This window comes from Schistocerca nitens, chromosome 4, assembly GCF_023898315.1.
Source record: "Schistocerca nitens isolate TAMUIC-IGC-003100 chromosome 4, iqSchNite1.1, whole genome shotgun sequence".
Lineage (NCBI taxonomy): Eukaryota > Metazoa > Arthropoda > Insecta > Orthoptera > Acrididae > Schistocerca > Schistocerca nitens.
In genome coordinates, this window is record NC_064617.1 from 349,149,559 (window position 1) to 349,169,108 (window position 19,550).

At 43.0% G+C, this 19,550-nt stretch overlaps 1 protein-coding gene across 1 annotated transcript in view; it reads right to left on the bottom strand.

Moving 5' to 3' along the window:
• The window catches only part of LOC126251629 (leucine-rich repeat-containing protein 70), a 630,906-nt gene that overhangs the window by 120,404 nt on the left and 490,952 nt on the right, over positions 1-19,550 (bottom strand). The window lies entirely within an intron of this gene.

The window sequence follows — 19,550 nt, forward strand, 5'->3', positions numbered from 1 at the left end:
TCTTAGAGTATATTTCTTCTAAATGTTTATTAACCAGTTTGCTTTAGGTTATTACTGACTACTTTTATCAGTGTGAGAGACGTATATAGAATGAGTGTGAACAGATTAATCGAACATTTATTTAGAGAAGTCCAAAGAAGATAAACTTCCATTTTATTATTACTTCTAATACTCTCTGGACATTCAGATAGATTTGGTCACTACTTCTACTTTTCCAATAATATTTTATTTGTACTGCTCCCATTACTGTTCTTATAATTCTTCTATCTATTGCGGACTATCTATGCAGCTCGTAATTCATCCTAATCATTCATATCCATAGGAATGCTCTCTTCCAGCCATTGTATTAAATTTCGTTTCGTGTTGCTAGCGATACTTTCCTTATTGCAGTTTTTTAAATCCATATTGAAACTGGTTCATTAGAATTGATTCATAAACATAGCGTCCTTGATGAATCTCGAGTACTTTTAGTGCTGATTTTCATTATGCAAGTTATTCTATTCTGTTTATCAGTAACCTTTGGAGAAGGAGTGAGCCATTCTGTTAATTTATTTAGTTTATATATATATCCTTTCCAGTTCTGATTTATCCTATAACTGATCATGAGTAAGTGAGTGCGTGTGTATTTGGAATTCAAATGTTTCCACGAGCAGACAGAATTAGCATGCTTAGCGTGTAACTATTGCCGTCCTAAACTTGTTGGGACGTTTAGTACAGAACGAAGGTTGAGAGCACAGTAAGAGATAAACGTTAGATTCAAACTTCGTCTGCTGGTAGCTGGACTAACATTAAGGGGCCTCGCTCCCTTCCACCCGTTCGAAAGAGGAGCCGTTTTCGGCGAGGCGCCGTGTTCGTCACTTCAGTGACGTCCTGGTATGTAAACAGATACAAGCTCCTGAGATGCCTTGTTCAGTTTTGAATATTGGTGATTGAATGCAACAGTTTATTTCAGTCATATTTACATCGGAGAAACGTTTTCGAGAGCCCATATTTCGACCTTCACATTTAATTTTGTATTTGGGAGTAATGTGGTGATCACTGGCCTGTTTGAACTTGAGCGATGAACCAGCGCATCCCGATTCCAGTGCCTTAACCGCTGTGAACCAACCTTTTGATAACTTTGTTTATTTAATAACCTATGTATGGTCTAGAGAAATTTGTGTGGAGTTAAGCGCCATTTTAATACTTGGTCACCGAGCGAGGTGGCGTAGTGGTTAACACACTGGTTTCACATTCGGGAGGACGACGGTTCAAACCCGCGCCCAGCCATCCTGATTTAAGTTTCCGGTGATTTCCCTGAATCGCTTCAGGCAAATAGTGGGATGGTTGCTTTGAAAGGGCACGGTCGGTTTCCTTACCCATCCTTCCCTAATCCGATGGGACCCATGACCTCGCTGTTTGGTCCCCTCTCCCAAATCAACCAACCAACCAACCAATAAATGATCTTTTGTGTCAAGTATCAGTGTCTTTGTCCATTAGAATATCACATATTCGCGATCATGTAACTTTTAGACAACAGTGCTATGCAATGTATCGTGTGTGAAATTCTGTCTCGAATGAAGACCTATACCCATGGAAAATTATTTTCCGTTAGCCATTTTTCTGAATTTTAACAAAATGTTTGTGACAGCGTGTCTTTGATGTAACGACGCCCAGTGACCTTTCATTCGTTCTCTGTTTGTCCTGCCAGCAGCAGAGGGTAGAATAATTCGGTGCCCGCTTTTTCATTCTACGAATGTGCGTCAGGCACGTTATTTTTACTCCCAAATCTGGGACTTTCCTTTCATATTTCTGATGTGGGCCTGAATCCAATCCCTATGATCCCTGCATCCATGGAGCTCTACCATATTATGTTAAGGGACCCATATTCAATAACCATTTATGATCATGCAACCCTCGTAATCCTCCTTGCACACGAATTTTGTTTCATAAATGTACTTCTAAGTGTGGTCGGCGACAATCCTGTGTCTTTGTGTAAATAAATCGTCACCATTCATAATAAAAAAATTCACCGACTTCTTAAATAATTTTTCTACCACCCTTTTTTTTCTATCAATCCACATACAGCTACTACCGAAAGACCATTGCAGATGCAGTATCAGAACATATTTAAAGAATGCAGTGGACAGAATGAGAGATGTACGGTACCATTAGCTTGGTGCGATTTCCGTTACGTTATGTACCTTCTCTGACACGCTTGTTCGGATTTGGATTATCCGTTGTGCAAAATCGTAAATTACATTATTTGTTGGGCGATATTCGTTGTACAAAATTATTAATTATCTTATTTGTTGAGCTATATGTACTGTGATATTAATCATTCAGTAAAACAAGCATGCTGGACAGATAATATGACGTAACTGGAGACGCACGTTCTCATCAAAATTTGCAAATAAATCATCCCTCACTGTTTTTCAGCGTACGTGCTCAGACGCTGTTGTTGCCAAAGGTACGCGTATCAAATTATAACACATCCCTTTTCGTGTGGCGTCCTTGCTGAGTACAGTCTTTTCAGACCCTTTTCGTGTGACGATCCTGCTCAGGATCTTTTATGTTCAACAGCAGACGCCAGTGTTTATAAACTATAACCAGGGACAGTTTAAGGCCCAAGCGATGCAAACCGCCGCTTAGAGCGCCAAGCGCACTACCACCGCCAAAACTGTAAGACTTCTATTCAGGACGGGTCACGATGGGTTGCAGCTGCTTTGGGCGCCTAGCTGTGAGGTGCGCCAGGGGCGCCTAAATAGAGATTTGGCATACAGTGTGTATCACAATAGCAGCGAGAACTGACACGAAAATGTACGAGGAAAGGGGGTGAGGAGGGTGGGTGCCAAATGATAAATCTCTTGTGTGGAAAAAAATGTTCTTGAATCAGCCAGTCTGTTTTTTCCGTTTTCACGATTCTTTCATTTTTGCATATCCGGTTTCTTTTATTATTTCTCCAAGATATATGTAACTTATTAGACTTCTTATTTTAATTACCTTTACTATACGTATATAGATGGATATTTTACAGTTACCAAAAACTTTGTTTTCTCAGAGAGTCAGTGACTGCATTTTGTAGATTCTCTGAACGATTTGCAAAATCATCCTTAAAGTCAGACAGTTTATTTTAGTCCCACTAGATTTCCTTTCCAGACTTACTGATTACAAGTGGTTGAAATGGCTCCAAGCACTATGGGACTTAACATCTGAGGTCATCAGTCCCCTAGACTTAGACTACTTAAACCTAACTAACCTAAAGATATCACACACATCCATGCCCAAGGCAAGATTCGAACCTGCGACCGCAGCAGCCGCGTGGTTTCAGACTGAAGCGCCTAGAACCGCTCGGCCACCGCGGCCGGCACATACTGATTTAATTTTATCATTTTCGAGTTCTAAGTTCCTGATTCTTAATGTATCTCATAGTGCTCAGTTAAAGGCTCTTGGTGATAAAGTATTACTATACATCACATCAGTTTTAACTTAAAATTGTCGAGATATTTCTGCAATAGGTCTGACTTTTCCATTAGATATTATATGCGCTTGTATATGAGAGATAATGAGCACTAACTTCGTTTCATCAAATAATACTTACTATCGTTGTTGCCATCTTCATTTTCACAATGTTTTTTATTTTCATGAGTTACGCTCAATTTGAGCTATTACAGGCCAATTCAAATGATTTTACAAATCTTTTCCCATAATACGTGAGTTTTCATACAATACCACACTTTCTACTTCGCTGTCATTATTGCTTCCAAGAATGACGTCGAGCTCTCTTGACGTTGGTTGCTATTAAAATCTTGTATTATGACACAGGATGGCAATAATAATAATAATAATAATAATAAGGTCCGCGTCACTTTCCATTTTTAACCAGACATAACGTCTAAGACAGGAAATAAAAATAATAATAATAATATAACTGCTCGCAAAACTGGAGAAGGAAACAGAAAACAATCACGAAATGTTATTCATTAAGAAATATAACAAAGAAATTTACAGCAAAATAGGAAAACTAGCGAAAACGATTCGAATACGACGGACACGACTTTTCGGTCAACTAAAGAGAAGAGACAGAAATTGTATGACTAAAAAGGCTTTTGACGTTTTCGGAAGTACCAAATAAGAGACCCAGTCAACAGAAATCAATACTGAAGATGCCTATGACAGAGATCTCCGAGCCGTGTTGGCTCGTTCTATTTGGCTACTGACACGATCCGCCTCTGTCTAGCCACCAGGTGGCGCCTTCGTGGCCCCTTAGCGGAGTCTATGGTTGTAGTGGGCAGCTTGTTAACGACATCGGCAGTCAGTCGGTTGCAGTCAGGACGAGAGGGAGATGAGCTGCACATGTGACGTAGGGCGGGCTGTGCACGGAGATTACTGGCGCACGATTGTCTAGGCGGCCGGTCGTCGCGAAAGTCATGTTGGTGGGCCATACTTGGGCCTAATGTCGACGCCGTTGATTTACCCTGCATTAAGGAGGCATAGTTGCTGATATAGGTGTTAGAGTGTTGTTGATTTTCTAATACTGTCTGTTCTGTCCTTGCGGGTAAGGTACTCGCTACTTGATTTTCCGCATGTGCTTCCGTCTTGAAATTGCTCCTGATACGTTGGATGACTGATTCTCCATCACTCTGTTTAAAGAACTGAGTTTACCTTTTGGTGCCACTGTTTGATATTATTTGAGTGCCACATTTGTGTGTTTTAAAATTTATTTTAATTACAACTTGTTCAATGTCTGCTTATTTGTCACCTGCGCCTGAAATTAAATATCATATGTTCTAGGACGCCGCGTGTGTTAGTGACCACTGAGGTCGAAATTCAGTCTGATTTGTATTGGAAGTTGTTGCTTCCCTGATTGATATAGCGACAACAAAATCGTCTCCAGCCGTGGTAAGCAAACGCTAGCGACCCAGTGAATCTTGGCGGTTTTGCGTAGTTGACTTCCATAACTGAGGTGAGATTTTTCTCTTTCAGGAAAATTAATATTTATTGTTTCAAACATGATTACGATGGCAGTTGTTTGAGTGGTAGCCCTCAAGATTTGCCCTTTAACCTCTAAGCCACTTAAGTTATTGTGTCTGAGAGTTATGTGTGATTGTTACATTAAATTGTTATATTTTGTTGTTAGATTAACAGGTTACTGCTTAGTAATTCTTATTGTAAAATTCCGTTTGTTACAAGTAAGGTTTGGTTGGGGCCATCCTCAATTTGAGCTTCTTGCCTTGGTCTGAGCGTTTTCCTATGTTCTCTGATCACTATGCGTGATTTATATGTTTGCTTGTTTTCTCTCAGCCTTCCGAGCTGTTCGTAGCGCTTGGAGGCGCTGCGCCGGTGTTTTATTTGTTACTCGTCGGTCCACCGGGCGTAGCTTGTCCGCGTCGGCTGTGTAAGTGCAGGCCGGCAACGCGCAGCTTCCCCTCTCACCACAGCCTCTGGGACGTTGAGCTCCTGGTTTACTACGGCATCCTTTACGAGTTGAGTTTCTATCTCGTAGCAATCGGGCGTCAGTTTTCCCAGTAGTGCCCGTTATCCTTCCATCTTATTCAAACCTGGCCTGCCGATCTGCCCCTTCCGTGGTTTCCGTATCTGGAGTTTGTTTTTTAACGAAGTAGTTTTAATGTTGATGCAATGCTCAATTGTTAAATGGTATTTTAATGTTTTTCCACGCCAGTATCTTGAATATGCCAAAGAGCCTTCCCTGATTGAGCAAATATATTTCAAAACTATGTGATTCACTTTGTCCAGCTTTATTGGAAATTTATCTTTTTTATTTACTTATATCGAACTTATTTTTGTGTGTTGTTACATTTTTAATGTATGTTTGATAAATGCACTATATTTATGGTGGTACGATTGTGTGAAAGAATTCAGAAGAATCGTGTTTTGACAGATAGCCTTTTCTGATTGATCAAATATGTTTTCAGGATTGTGAGTCAGCTTAGGCCAGTCTTATAAACATGATTTATTTTTATTTGTTTATATTGAACCTATTGGTGTACTGTTTATCTGTAAATCTATATTGAAAAATTTCAATTTTTAATGTATGTATCAACAATGCTCTATATTTATTGTAGTAAGGTGGAATAAGAGAATTCAGTGGAAACGTTTGTCAGGCAGTTGAGTTATCAGATTTATCTGTGCAATAAAATATTGTTGAACCTTTGTGAAGTAATCAATGACTTGTGATAAACAGCCTGCAGTTTTCCATGTCGCTTTAGTTGTTCCTTTATCCCGAGGCGTCCACTGACATTTCATATTTTCCACAAACTTTATAGCCGGCCGCGGTGGTCTCGCGGTTCTAGGCGCGCAGTCCGGAACCGCGCGACTGCTACGGTCGCAGGTTCGAATCCTGCCTCGGGCATGGATATGTGTGATGTCCTTAGGTTAGTTAGGTTTAAGTAGTTCTAAGTTCTAGGGGACTGATGACCACAGCTGTTAAGTCCCATAGTGCTCAGAGCCATTTGAACCATTTTGAACCACAAACTTTATATCGAGACAAACTTACAAAATTAAAAACGATTCACCTTGGACAGAGGTGCACAAACAACACATTTAAGGAGAAGAAGGGATTTTGGACACAGAACCAAAGCTCACTGCTATACGCAGCAACGCTAAAAGAGGTGCAAATAGGCTGAAAGAAATGAAAATAATCATAATTAAGACAGTATCGCGTTACATTTCCCCTCAAAACGAAAATTGTTTCCTTGAAAATCATAATTTAATTAAGAGGACAACTGATATATCAAGGAAAAAACCAATCTTTTCCTTTAAATTCTTCCGATCCAGGTAAATGTAACAGGATATGGCTGTCACATCACTGACTTTAGCTTTTGAGGCTTGAGAAGAAGGAAAAAAAATCTGGTGTTTTCAGTGGCATCCGTACACGTGCGTGCGACACAGCTAGTTTTGCATACGGCAGGACGCGCAGCAGCGGCGCAAGATAAGCACGTGGATACCAGGAGAGAACAACAGCCAATCTGCACGCCAGTGTAAAAACCAGAGGGAAGGCCTCCGCTATCTGATGACGTGGCGTGGACTGCCCGCGTCACGCATGACACGCGCCGGCTGTTCAGGTGCGCAGCCCACGCCGAGCTGCTACAGCAGTAGCGCCCTTCACGAGCCTAGCTCCACGTAGCGTCTATTCAACACACCTCCACACCCCCTCTCTGTACCCACCTGTTTCTCCCTCTCTCTGGATGTCCACCTCATCCTCCCCCCACTGTCTGTCTATCTACTCCTCTCTACTCTCTCTGTTTTTTCACCTCATCCTTCCCCTTTCTTTGCCCATTTCCTCGACCTCCGTCTATGAGTGTATCTTCACTCCCTCTGTCCATATCTTCCCTCCGTTCTCTCTTTCCATCTCAGCTTCCCCCTCTTCATTTTTTCACCTGCCCACTACCCCTCTTCTCCTTTCTCTGCTATTTCCTCCTCCCCTCACTCTTCCATACCCTCCTCAATCTGTCCTCAGCCATGCTCATCACCACATGTAGCTCCTGCAATACAGCCAATAAAGCAAGCTGAGACTACTCTCACAACACACCTGTCATGCAGGCAGGCTACATGTCGGATCTTGAAAACTGTTTATTGCACCCGACGTGTAGGCTGCCCTGCATAGCACGTTCATTTGGCAAGCTAAAACTGTTCCCATACAACATGCTATCTTGGAAGGCCGTCACTACCCCAGGGGGATGGAAAAAAGACTTGTTTCTGTCTATATCTTTGCTCCTACTGGATGTGGGAGGTACAAACCCCACACTGCTGATACTCATGAGGTGTGCTGTTTCTGTGCCAAATTTGGTTTAATTCGAACCAGCTGTTTCCGAGGAGATTCCATACACACACTCATACACTCTCCTTTACATAAATATAACAGAAACAAATATCTCATGATGTTTTATATACACGTACATCTGGAGAACGAAAGTCTCTACAGAAAAACTCTGCACAATTCATCCATGAGATTCAGAGAGCCATAGACAAATGGTTGATGTTGTCTTCTTGACTTCTAGAAGACATTCGATACAGCTGCGTAGTGTCATTTAGTGAACACAATACAATCTCACTGAGTTTCAGATCCGGTTTCTGACTGGATTCAGGACGTCCCCTAGCAGATAAAACTCAACACTTTACTGTTGGTGGGAGGAAATCGACAGATTTAATTTTCGGTAATACCTCAAGGTGGTGTTCGGTTTACAATATACAGAATGAACCCAACTATATAGACAGATTTCCAGAGGTTGCTAAGGGATTGCTTCCGAGTATTTTGGTGTAAGGAACCCAAGGTCTTTGGCGGCCCATTATTGCATTTTGTTTGGACAATGATAGACTGCTCGTGGTGGTCCTAGTCAGTTCACAGGTCGCTCACCAGACATGATCCCAATGGACTTCCTCTTCTAGGGGTAGGTGACGAGCCTGGGTTACGAAACTCTGGTTAATAGTCACATGGATCTGGTTGCTGAGAATGTTTAGCCTCAGAAGTAGCAAACCAAACCCCTGTGATCCTTGGGCTGGTAAAGCAGATGGTGGTGCGTCGCTGTACAGTACGCCATGATCATGGTGGTTGAAATTTTGGACAACCGTAAGTGAACACTTCAACATTTGTTATATGCTACACTGCACTCTGACAGAACATATTGAACAAACTGTGAACGATATGTGTTTCGTCGTAGGATTGTTGCATTAGTCCGTGTTGTGTTTTGTTTATTATACGTTTTTATTATTACATATTTACTTTTGTGGAGATACTTCCACAGAAAAAGGGTGATGCGACAACAAACAGCAATAATGATAACATTATTATTACTGTGTAACGAGCCCCCGGAGACTGTGAGTCTCTTACAGGAAAATACTCAAAAGGATAACTGGCCAACCACTGAAAGTCTGTCAGTGCAGCTCTGATCCACTCCATAATGGCCTCCTCCATGAAGTCAGTCGCAACCGATGCTGTTGTTTATGAGAAGGTTGCAATGACAGAAACTATAGCGAAATGCAGGAAGACCTGCGGCGGATCAGTCATTGATGCAGTGGTTGGCAGTCGATCCTGGACGAAAAAAAATGTAAAGCGTTGCGTATAAATAGAGATAATAGTGTTGAGGTTCAATGGAAGAATCTTGAGGAAAGGTAATTTATCAACGAATGAAGAGCTTAAAAACACTTGCAGGACCAATATATGAATACTAGTCATTAGTCTGGGAACCTTACCATGTTAGAATAATGGAATAAATAGAGAAGATCGATCGATGTGTGGCCTGTTTCGTTCAGTCAGCACGAGAGCGTTATTAAGGACATGCTCAGCAAATTCCAGTGGCAGACACTACAAGAGAGGCGTTGTTTATCACGTAGAGGCTTACCGTTGTATCTTCGAGAGTGGAAGCTCCAAAACGTTATCAGAAACACATTACTTTCTCCAACACGTCTAGCGAAGTGACTAAGACGAGAAAATGTGGGAAACTTGTGCTCATACGGAGTTTTATTAACCTCCACACACCATTCGCGAATAGAGCAAGGAAGAGGTGAAATGATATTGGTGCCAGAAGTATCCTCTGCCACATACTTTTAGGTGAATTGCTCAGTATGTATGTAGATGTATTGTTACATTTAGTGTTATAAAATAAATGTCAAATTCTAAGGCGTAGTAAACGAAAAAAAAACTAGAAAAATGAGTCTATTTAAATCACGTAAGAGTAAATTTGGATTGAACATTCCCTGAAAGAGACTAGACCGTTAGATCAATATTTTGTACAATTGTCCCGAAATGAAAAAAGGACATAGATCATGAGAGCTAATCAGGTACTGTGAAAGATACCTCTCCTACTGCAACACATTTACTATTAGCAGAATGCAGTAAACAAACGAGTAAACGGACGAGAACACATTATTTTGTTTGAAGCAGCGGAGCTTCTAATGCAGTGTGCTTGCTATTACATGAGATCTGTATTTGTGAGCTATTGCTAGAAAAAGTGCTCAATGTGGTGCTCCTTCGTAGTAAGGCACGCTTTTCTCCAACGTCTTGAGGACTCTCGCGCTCTCTGAAAAGCTCAAACTTGGTCACGTATGCGCTGCCAGGCATTGACGGCGCTTTTCTGTAGCGTCTGCACATCATTAACGACGCTTTAATACGCCAAAGATTTTAACAACAAAAGATCCAAAGGATTAAAATCGAGGGAACGATCTAGGTAACGTACTGGACCTTCCAGAACAGCCCATTGTCCATTAAATGTCTGTGTGAGGTTTTCTCGGATATTTCGGAGAAAATGGACTGCTACCCCGTCGTGTACGAAGAACATGTTTTACGACTATTGGAATGGCACTTAGTTTAGCAGGACAGGCAAATTCGTTGATAGGAACTGACGATACCATGCACCAGTCAACTAGTTTGTAAGTATGTAAGGACCTATTAGTCTATCGCCAATAATTCCTGTCCATAAATTAACTGAAAATCAGCGCTCATGTCTTCCTTCTTCAGCTGCGTGTCGATTTTCAACCTACACACGAGTTATCACGACAGTTCAGAATAAAAAGAGCCTCGTCTGTGAACAATACTTTGTTGTAAAAAGTGGATCTTCAGCATATCTCTGCAACAACCACTGGCAGAATCGCATTCTGGCAGGCTGATCTTGTGGCCGAGTGACTCGTATGCGGGGCACATGATATGGACGTAGCATTTATTCCCCCAGTCTAGAGGATCACTGACCCCGACAGATGCTGAAATTCTACGTACACTAGTGCCAGGATCTTCTTCCATTGATTGATTGCTTGCCAGTCGCTGTAAAAACCGGCTGAGTAATTATGCAGACGGTACCCTGAGTTCTGGACATTTTTCATCATAAGGGACAAGATCTCTGCCGTTGCTTCCATTTGCCACACCAAGATATCTGCCGTTGCTTCCATTTGCCACACCATAACGGAAGATCAAAAAATTCAAATTGCTCTGAGCACTATGGGACTTAACATCTAGAACTTAGAACTACTTAAACCTAACTAACCTAAGGACATCATACACATCCATGCCCGAGGCAGGATTCGAACCTGCGACTCTAGCGGTCGCGCGGTACCAGACTGAAGCGCCTAGAACCGCTCGGCCAGTCCGGTCGGCTAACAGAAGATCACATTCTGTATGGAATAATAGGCTTCCGTCAAGCTAGTTAGTGCAAAAATAAAAGTACAAGGTAAAATCATTTCAACTAATCAAAACCTAAGCTGTTACCACTAGAACGCTGCACTTACCCAGACCTGTGAATACGATTTACAATACCAGCACGATCTAGGTAACGTACTGGACCTCCCAGAACAGCCCGTTGTCCATTAAATGTCTGTATGAGGTTTTTTCGGATATTTCGGAGAAAATAGGCTGACTGCTGTATTGATGGACAATAACAGAGGATTGTGTTCTCATTTACTGCGTACTGTAAGTCGCTCATGACTGCACAGAGCTTGATGCAAAGAAATATGTTTCGTAGTAGCGTAGATGAAGAATTGCCCATAGCTCTTAAGACAGGGGTAGTCAATCTTTTTTACATAACACCAATTTTTTCTCTGTTAGTAGTAAAGTCTTCTAATCGGCCAGCAGTCGCACAGTAACGGTGATTTATAAAGTAGAAAGTAGCCTTATGTTATAAAATTTATAAAGTAGAATTGTAGCAAGTTCAAGCATATAACAATAATTACTTACTAAACATTTTACGTCAAAATTTTACGAAAATGTAATGAGAATATCCTTAACCCCCAACCGTCCACCGTCAACCATGAAAGCTGGAATGCTCACTAGTGAGCGGTACGGACCAGGCTGACTGCCACTGTCTTAAGATAATTATTTTAGATCCCATGGTTACTGTCTTGTTTTGGTCTATACTAGCACCTCTCGTTTTTTGAACATACTCTATAACATTCCATATGATTAGTCGATCTGGAGACCCGTGTTGCAATACGAGGTAAATAAACGGCACCACACAGTTATGAATTTCTCCTGTTGGAACGGATAATGTAAAAGGCCCTGTCTTGCTGTATTATCGCCATCTTGACTCGACGCACGACGGATAACGTGCGAACGAGCACGCAGCCTAGGAGGTCCTCAACGGCATGAACGGCCACTTACAACTGGCGCCAAGCCAAACCTCTACTATAGCTGAAAAAGCTAAGTTTTGTCCGAAGCAGCTATTCATCTCTGGTACAAAGAAAGAATAGTTCCAATTTCCTGACAGCCGGAGTCAAGCCAAGCGTCGAGTGCGCCGTGGTAAAAGTCACTGTTTTGAAGAGCGCGCCGCAGCGCGTACTGTGAAGCAGTCGTCCTCCGTTTCTGGCGGTGGCGCCGCTGCGGTAATCGCAGCTTTGGTGTCTCCCTCTGGTGGGAAAGGGGAAAGGTTGCCTGTTCACGTGCATTTAAAGGGCGCTATAAGCTCGCCACGGGGCCAATTGGTGAGTCGGGGGGAGTCTGACAGTTGGTCAGCCGGGTCAGTGTGGGGCAGTCAGTGTCTGTCGGTCGTCCGGAGTGCTAGTATGTGTTAGGCCGCCAGCCTGCTGGAGTTTGTTCAGGCAATGGTCATTGGCGGCTGGATCGATCGGTTGGTCGGTCGCGCACTGGGACACAAGATGACTAGTCCGTCTTGAGCGTCGGCGCATGTGAGGTCGCCACGTCAGTCCAGTGTGCCGCGCCGTATAGCAAGGGGTAGTTGCTTCGCGGCCGACACGTGAGCAACAGGAGTCAACCCACGACGTCGGTCTGGCCGGTGCGAGCTGCGACGCCGTGAGACGGGAGATCAGCGCGCCTTCCTGCGTATGTTGAAGCGGCTGGCAGCGGACGGTTCGGGAGAGCGTTTTGGGGGTGCTGCGCCAGATCTTCGACAGAAATCGCAGTTTACTAGAAGTTAAGTGACTGGAGATATGTTGTTTCATTTACTTGTTAAATTCTACTTGTTTTCTTGGTCAGTATCTCGTCGCCAGCTTGCTCGTCTGTCTCCCGTCCGCATTTGTTAGACAATTAGTGTCTGTCTGTCTGTCGGTCTGCCGTACGTTAATAGCTGCCTCTCTCATGTTTGTCGGATTCGGTGTTAACGAATTTATTGCTTGAAGTGTAACGGCCGATTCCTGAGATATGTTTGTATCCTGCCTATCATCTTGAGAGGCGGTATATGTGTAATGTAGAGCATGTTTGGCCAACCTTGTATATTTTATGTAAGACTGCATTTCGTGGGTTTTTATTTAAATGGTCACTTTAGTATATAAAGTTGCCACCCTTCCGACGTAAGAGTCTTTTTTTATGTTGCACCTTCGGTGGCAAGTTAATCTTTTAATGTTAGTGTTTTGTATCATTTCCATCCCTCCTACGGAGTGTATACTTTATGTACTTGTGTGAGTCGTTAAAATTTTTAGTTTATAGTAATCTGGTGTGTTTCAGATTTTAATGTTCTAGATGAATCGCTAGTAATAAAAATAAATTCTTAAGAAAAGTTTTGAAAGTAAATTCATGGTTCACCGAGGAAAATCAAAAGAGTATCAGAAGGTTCTTGCACGGAGGCCCCTTCGTTCAGCGGACAGCCAGTCCGCGAAGCGGCCACGAGTTTTCTGTCAAGCACTGATTCGTCTCTGGTACAAGGAAAGGGACCAGGCGCCACGGGAAGCCATTAGAGTTCCAGAAGGTTCTTAGCTGCCAGGTGCGTCGTTTAGCGAGCACGGTGTTTTCGCGGCGCCCACCGCTGCAGCCTTCACGTGAGGAAGTGTGGCGGCTATCGACCGGAAGCGGCGGTTGCCACCTCGCCTCACAGCCGCCTACCCACTGCCGCAGCCGCAGCCGTAAACAAGCTGTGGCGGGACCCAGGTGGCGCCGCTGTCGGCAGCTGCTTTACGCGCCGACATGCGCTGCGTAAATCCTCTCCGGACACTCTGCCGACTTCCTTTTTGTATCTCACAGCCGGATAAGAGTGTACACTTTACGGGACGTGATGTACCGTTTACGAGCGTCGAGGGAACGATCTTTCGTCGTAGTGAATCATACACTCTTCTTTCTTCTTTTTTTGTTCAGAGGCACCAACCTCTGGGCGCCGTCATTCGCGTAGAAGAGGATGGATCTGTTTAAAATGAGAGGTAGACTTTTGGCTGGCTTTCTGAAGAATATCTCGTGAACTTGCCCAAGTTCTTGAGCTCTTCTCAGTGCCAGAGGATCCATAAAGAAAATGGAAACTCTGCGGAACGTTATTAGGTACACTACTGGCCATTAAAATTGCTGCAATGCAGATGATAAACGGGTATTCATTGGACAAATATATTATACTACAACTGACATGTGATTACATTTTAACCTAACGCCATGCAATTTTTTTCCTTTGGGGCTTCATCAAGGATCGTGTGTACGTGCTTCCGCTACCAGCAGACCTCCCTGAATTAAGAAACCGGACTGAAGCAGCTGTTGCTACAATCACTGAAGACACACTTATCAACGTTTGGGAAGAACTCGGCTGTAGACTTGATGTTTGGCGTGTGACAAAATGGTGCTCACATTGAACATTTATAAGGTTCTCGGTAAAACTGTTTGAGTTGCTCTTTCATTTGACTATCATTTATAACTGTAAGTATAATATAATAAATATTGTAAAGCGTTAAAACCCCGATATTCATTTATAACACCCTGTACAATCCATAAGATAGACTATAACCAAGAGGGAACATGGTCGATATGTGGTGTCATAAAAGCTTTGGGGTGTGGTAGGCAGGCACGATGCGGGGTTGTCCTCTTCGCTTTTACGGACAAATGAGTCGGCGTCCTGCATTGGATGGAACTGAGATCGTTCAGCCTGGAGTTGATGATTTGGTTTATTCATAATCTCCTTAAAGCGGTTGTGGTTGGAGCCTAGGAGGTTGTGTAGCCTAAAAGCCTACATAAGGACCATCGAGCTTCTCATGACGCTAGATGCTTTCCACTAGCTGTTGGACATAAACATGAGCAAAAGTCCCGGCAGGAGGTAGCTGTTTGCAGAAGGGTGCTCTCAGCCCGTGATGACAATTACGGCTATTAATACTCATATTCTTATTCTGAAGCTGATTGGCTTACAGGCCAGAATGTTTTAAACAATTTCGGGAGTTGTTCGGAACCGGCAGAGGCGAATAATTGGGCGGCAACCCTCCCAGGTCTAGAGGCACATGATGGGCCCTCTGCGGTGGAGGCCATGTTTCAAAGTGTTCCATATTTCTGCATTTTGTAGTTAAGAGTTTCGTAGTGATCGATAACGTTATTCAGCCAGTACGAAAAACGTAGTAGAAAAATGCATTCATTTGTGCAGATGTAGAATTCAGATAACACCTTTTCCAAACTTTCGGGAGAATGTTGTGGCTTCGTGAATGTTTGCATGATCTTTAGACAGAAATATTATATTGAATCTCAGAGACTTCATCTTGCTGGAGGTTGTGTTTCGTGGAACTGGCCGATTTGGAGAGGTCTGTTCGAAGCCAGTAAACTGCATTTATTTCCATGGAAACTTGAAGAATGTTTTGTGTGTCTTTTGATCTTTTGGCTTTACGCTGTTATCCCGTTTAGTCTTTGTGTAGATCATCGGGAGAAGTTGCAAGGGATCAGTTCGAGGCACTGTACTCAACGTTGTCAGTGTACGTCTTCCAGCAATGTGGGCGGATCTCGAGTGCTTTCTCAGTGCAGCTATATTTTTACAGCTGCATTTATCTTTGATATTGAAGTAGTGACCAATTTAACGCTGCCCCATGGATCGAAGCGAGGCTGGCATATGTTACTGAGACTTGTTGTCGTTGCTTTTTTCTTGTCAGAGTTTCCCACATATGCCTTTCCTCGTCGAGTCTTCGGAGAACCTGATCATTCCTTACCTCACCAGTCCATCAAATTTCCAACATTCTTCTGTAGCATCACATTTCAGATGCTTCGATTCTCTTCTTTTCCGCTTTTCCCACAGTCGATATTTCACTATCATACAATGCTGTGCTCCAAACGTACATTCTCAGTAATTTCTTTCTCAAATTGAGGCCTAGGTTTCATAATAGTAGACTTCTCACGGCCAGGAATTCCCTTTTTGCCATTGCTAGTCTACTTTTGATGTCCTCTTTGCTCCATCCGTGTGGGTTATTTTGCTGCCTAGGTAGCAGAATTCCTTAGTTTTATCTACTTCGTGATCACCAGTCCTGATGTTAAGTTTCTCAGTGTAGTCATATCTGCTGCTTCTCATTACTTTCGTCTTCCTTCGATTTACTCTCAGTCCATGTTCCGTACTGATTAGCAGTTCATTCCATTCAGCAGATTCTGTAATTCTGCTTCACTTTCACTGAGGGTAGCTATGTCATCAGCACATCTTATCTCAACTACTCCTTGGATTTTATTTCCACTCTTGAACCTTTCTTTTATTTCTGTCATTGCTTCTTCGATGTATAGATTGAACCGTAGGGCAAAAGAGTGCATCCCTGTCTTACACTATATTTAATCCGATCATTTCGTTCTTGGTCTTCCACTCGTAGTGTTGCCCCTTGGCTCTTGTACATATAGTATATTATCTCCAGAATGAGATTTTCACTCTGCAGCGGAGTGTGCGCTGATATGAAATTTCCTGGCAGATTAAAACTGTGTGCCCGACCGAGACTCGAACTCGGGACCTTTGCCTTTCGGGCAAGTGCTCTACCATCTGAGCTACCGAAGCACGACTCACGCCCGGTACTCACAGCTTTACTTCTGCCAGTATTTCGTCTCCTACCTTCCAATCTTTACAGAAGCTCTCCTGCGAACCTTGCAGAACTAGCACTCCTGTCTTACCCCTATTTTTCTGAGACCGTCGAAAGCTTTTTTCAGCTCTACAAATCCTATCGAACATATCTGTTTTTTTTTTCAGTCTTGCTTCGGTTTTTAACCACAATGTCCTAACTACCTGGTCTACTTTGTGCAAATCTCTTCACTTATGCATACCTACTGAAACCTACACCATGTGATCAAAAGTATCCGGACACCTGGCTGAAAATGACTTACAAGTTCGTGGCGTCCTCAATCTCTAATGTTGGATTTCAGTATGGTGTTGGGCCACCCTAGACCCGATAACAGCTTCCACTCTCGCAAGCATATGTTCAATCAGATGCTGGAAGGTTTCTTGGGGAATGGCAGCCCATTCTTCACGGAGTGCTGCACTGAGGAGAGATATCGATGTCGGACGGTGAGGCCTGGCACGAAGTCGGCGTTCCAAAACATCCCAAAGGTGTTCTATAGGATTCAGTTCAGGACTCTGTGCAGGCCAGTCCATTACAGGGATGTTATTGTCGAGTAACCACTACGACACAAGCCGTGCATTATGAACAGGTGCTCGATCAGTGGGAAGCAAGAAGGTGGTCATAACATCAATGTAGGTCTGTGCTGTGATAGTGCCACGCAAAACAACAACGGGTGCAAGCCCCCTCCACGAAAAACACGACCACACCATAACACCACCGCCTCCGAATTTTACTGTTGGCCCTACACACGCTGACAGATGAAGTTCACCGGGCATTCGCCATACCCACACCCTGCCATCGGATCGGCACATCGTGTAGCATGTTTCGTCACTCCACACAACGTTTTTCACTGTTCAATCGTCCAATGTTTACGCTCCTTACACCAAGCGAGGCGGAGTTAGGCATTTACCGGTGTGATCTGTGGCTTATGAGCAGCCGCTCGACCATTGGCTTTTCTCATCTGCCGCCTAACTGTCATTGTACTTGCAGTGGATCCTGAGGCAGTTTCGAACTCCAGTGTGATGGTCTGAATATATGTCTGCCTGTTACATATTACGACCCTCTTCAACTGTCGGCGAGCTCTGCCAGTCAACAGACGAGGTCAGGCTGTACGCTTTTGAGCTGTACGTGACCCTTAACGTTTCCACTTCACTATCGCATCGGATACAGGGGACAGAGAGATGTTTAGGAATGTGAAAATCTCGCATACAGACGTATGACACAAGTGACACCCAATCACCTGACCATGTTCGAAGTCCTTGAGTCCCGCGGAGCGCCTCATTCTGCTTTCTCACGCTGTCTAATTACTGCTGAGGTCGCTGATAAGGAGTACCTGGCAGTAGGTTGCAGCACAATACACCTAAGATGAAAAAAGTATATTTTTGGGGGTGTCCGGATTCTTTTGGCCACATAGTGTATAAAAATTTGAACCTGCTTACTGTACTTAAGTCTTAGTCTGCCGCTACAATTTTTATCCTTCACTCTTACGTGACGCTTGAGAATGTGTCCTATCAACAGACCCTTCTTTCGTCCAAGATGTGCCATAACTTTCTGTCTCCGCCAAATCGATTCAGTGGCTCTTCATCATTTATTCGCTCTACCCATCTGTATTTCAACGATCTTCTGTAGCACGACATTACGAACGGTCGGATTATTTTCTTGTCTGAACTGCTTCTCGGTCACATTGCACTTTCGTAAAATGCTACACTCCATGTCAAAATTGTCTGTAAATATTTTCTAATTCCTAAATTTATATTCGACGATTTGCAAGAGCTTTTCATTGCTGTCCCTAGTCTGCAGTTTATATTCTCTCTACTTCGCACATCGTCAGTTATTTTTCTGTTCAAACAGTAAAACGCACCTACTACTTTTACTGTAGCATTTCCTAAACTAACTCACTCAGCATTTGCCTGCTTTTATCTGACTACATCCCATTCCTCTTGTTGTGTTTTGTTGATGTTCTTGTCATAAGCTCTTTTGAAGACACTATCCATTCCGTTCAACTGTTTTTGCAAGTCGTTTTCCATCTTTGATAGAATTACAATGTCATCGCCTAATTCAGTTTTCATTTCTTCTCCCAGAACTTTAACCCCGTTCACAAATTTACACTTTGTCTCCTTTGTGCTTGCTGAAAGTACAGATTGAATAACATCGAAAAGAGTGTACAAGCCTGCCTCACTCCCTTCTCAACTACTCCTTCCCTTTCATATTCTCAACTTCTCCTTCGACTCTTACAATTGTAATTAGGTTCCTATACAGATTTTAGGTAACTTTTGGCTCCTTGTATTATACACTTGCAGCATAGTGGTTAGTGTATTAGTGTTAGGAACATTATTCAATCCATTTTTGGTATTACAATTGGGCATAGACAGTATACTAGGTAATGCAAATATTTTTATTATGGTTATTAAGAGATGGTGTGGGTTGGTGGGTTCAATGCGTTAAGTGCCAGACTGAGAATCGCTCACCAATCATCATCGTGTTTCCGCGGTCACGTACTGCTTCTTTCATCTCCGGCAATGATTTGCTCATGTTAGAAAAGAAACGTGCTTTGCGGTTAGGAATTCACGTTCGATTGTAGGTTCTTTTATTATTAACTGGCCCACTCAGTTCAGAGGGCAGCAAGGGCACACCACTTCCAATAGCATTAAGCTTAGTAAAGCTCTACTGCGCTCAGCCCAACCTTCGAACTTAGAATAACTTTTACTTGCTTTTTTTATATCCACTTTAAACTGTAGGTTCCTCCATAAACAGCTCGGCTACTCGGACCAAAGGTCAGAGGGTTCTTTTTATAAAGATATGCGAAGCATCTGTTACTTGAGGCGAGGTGCGGTGGGGCATGGACGCTGAATAAC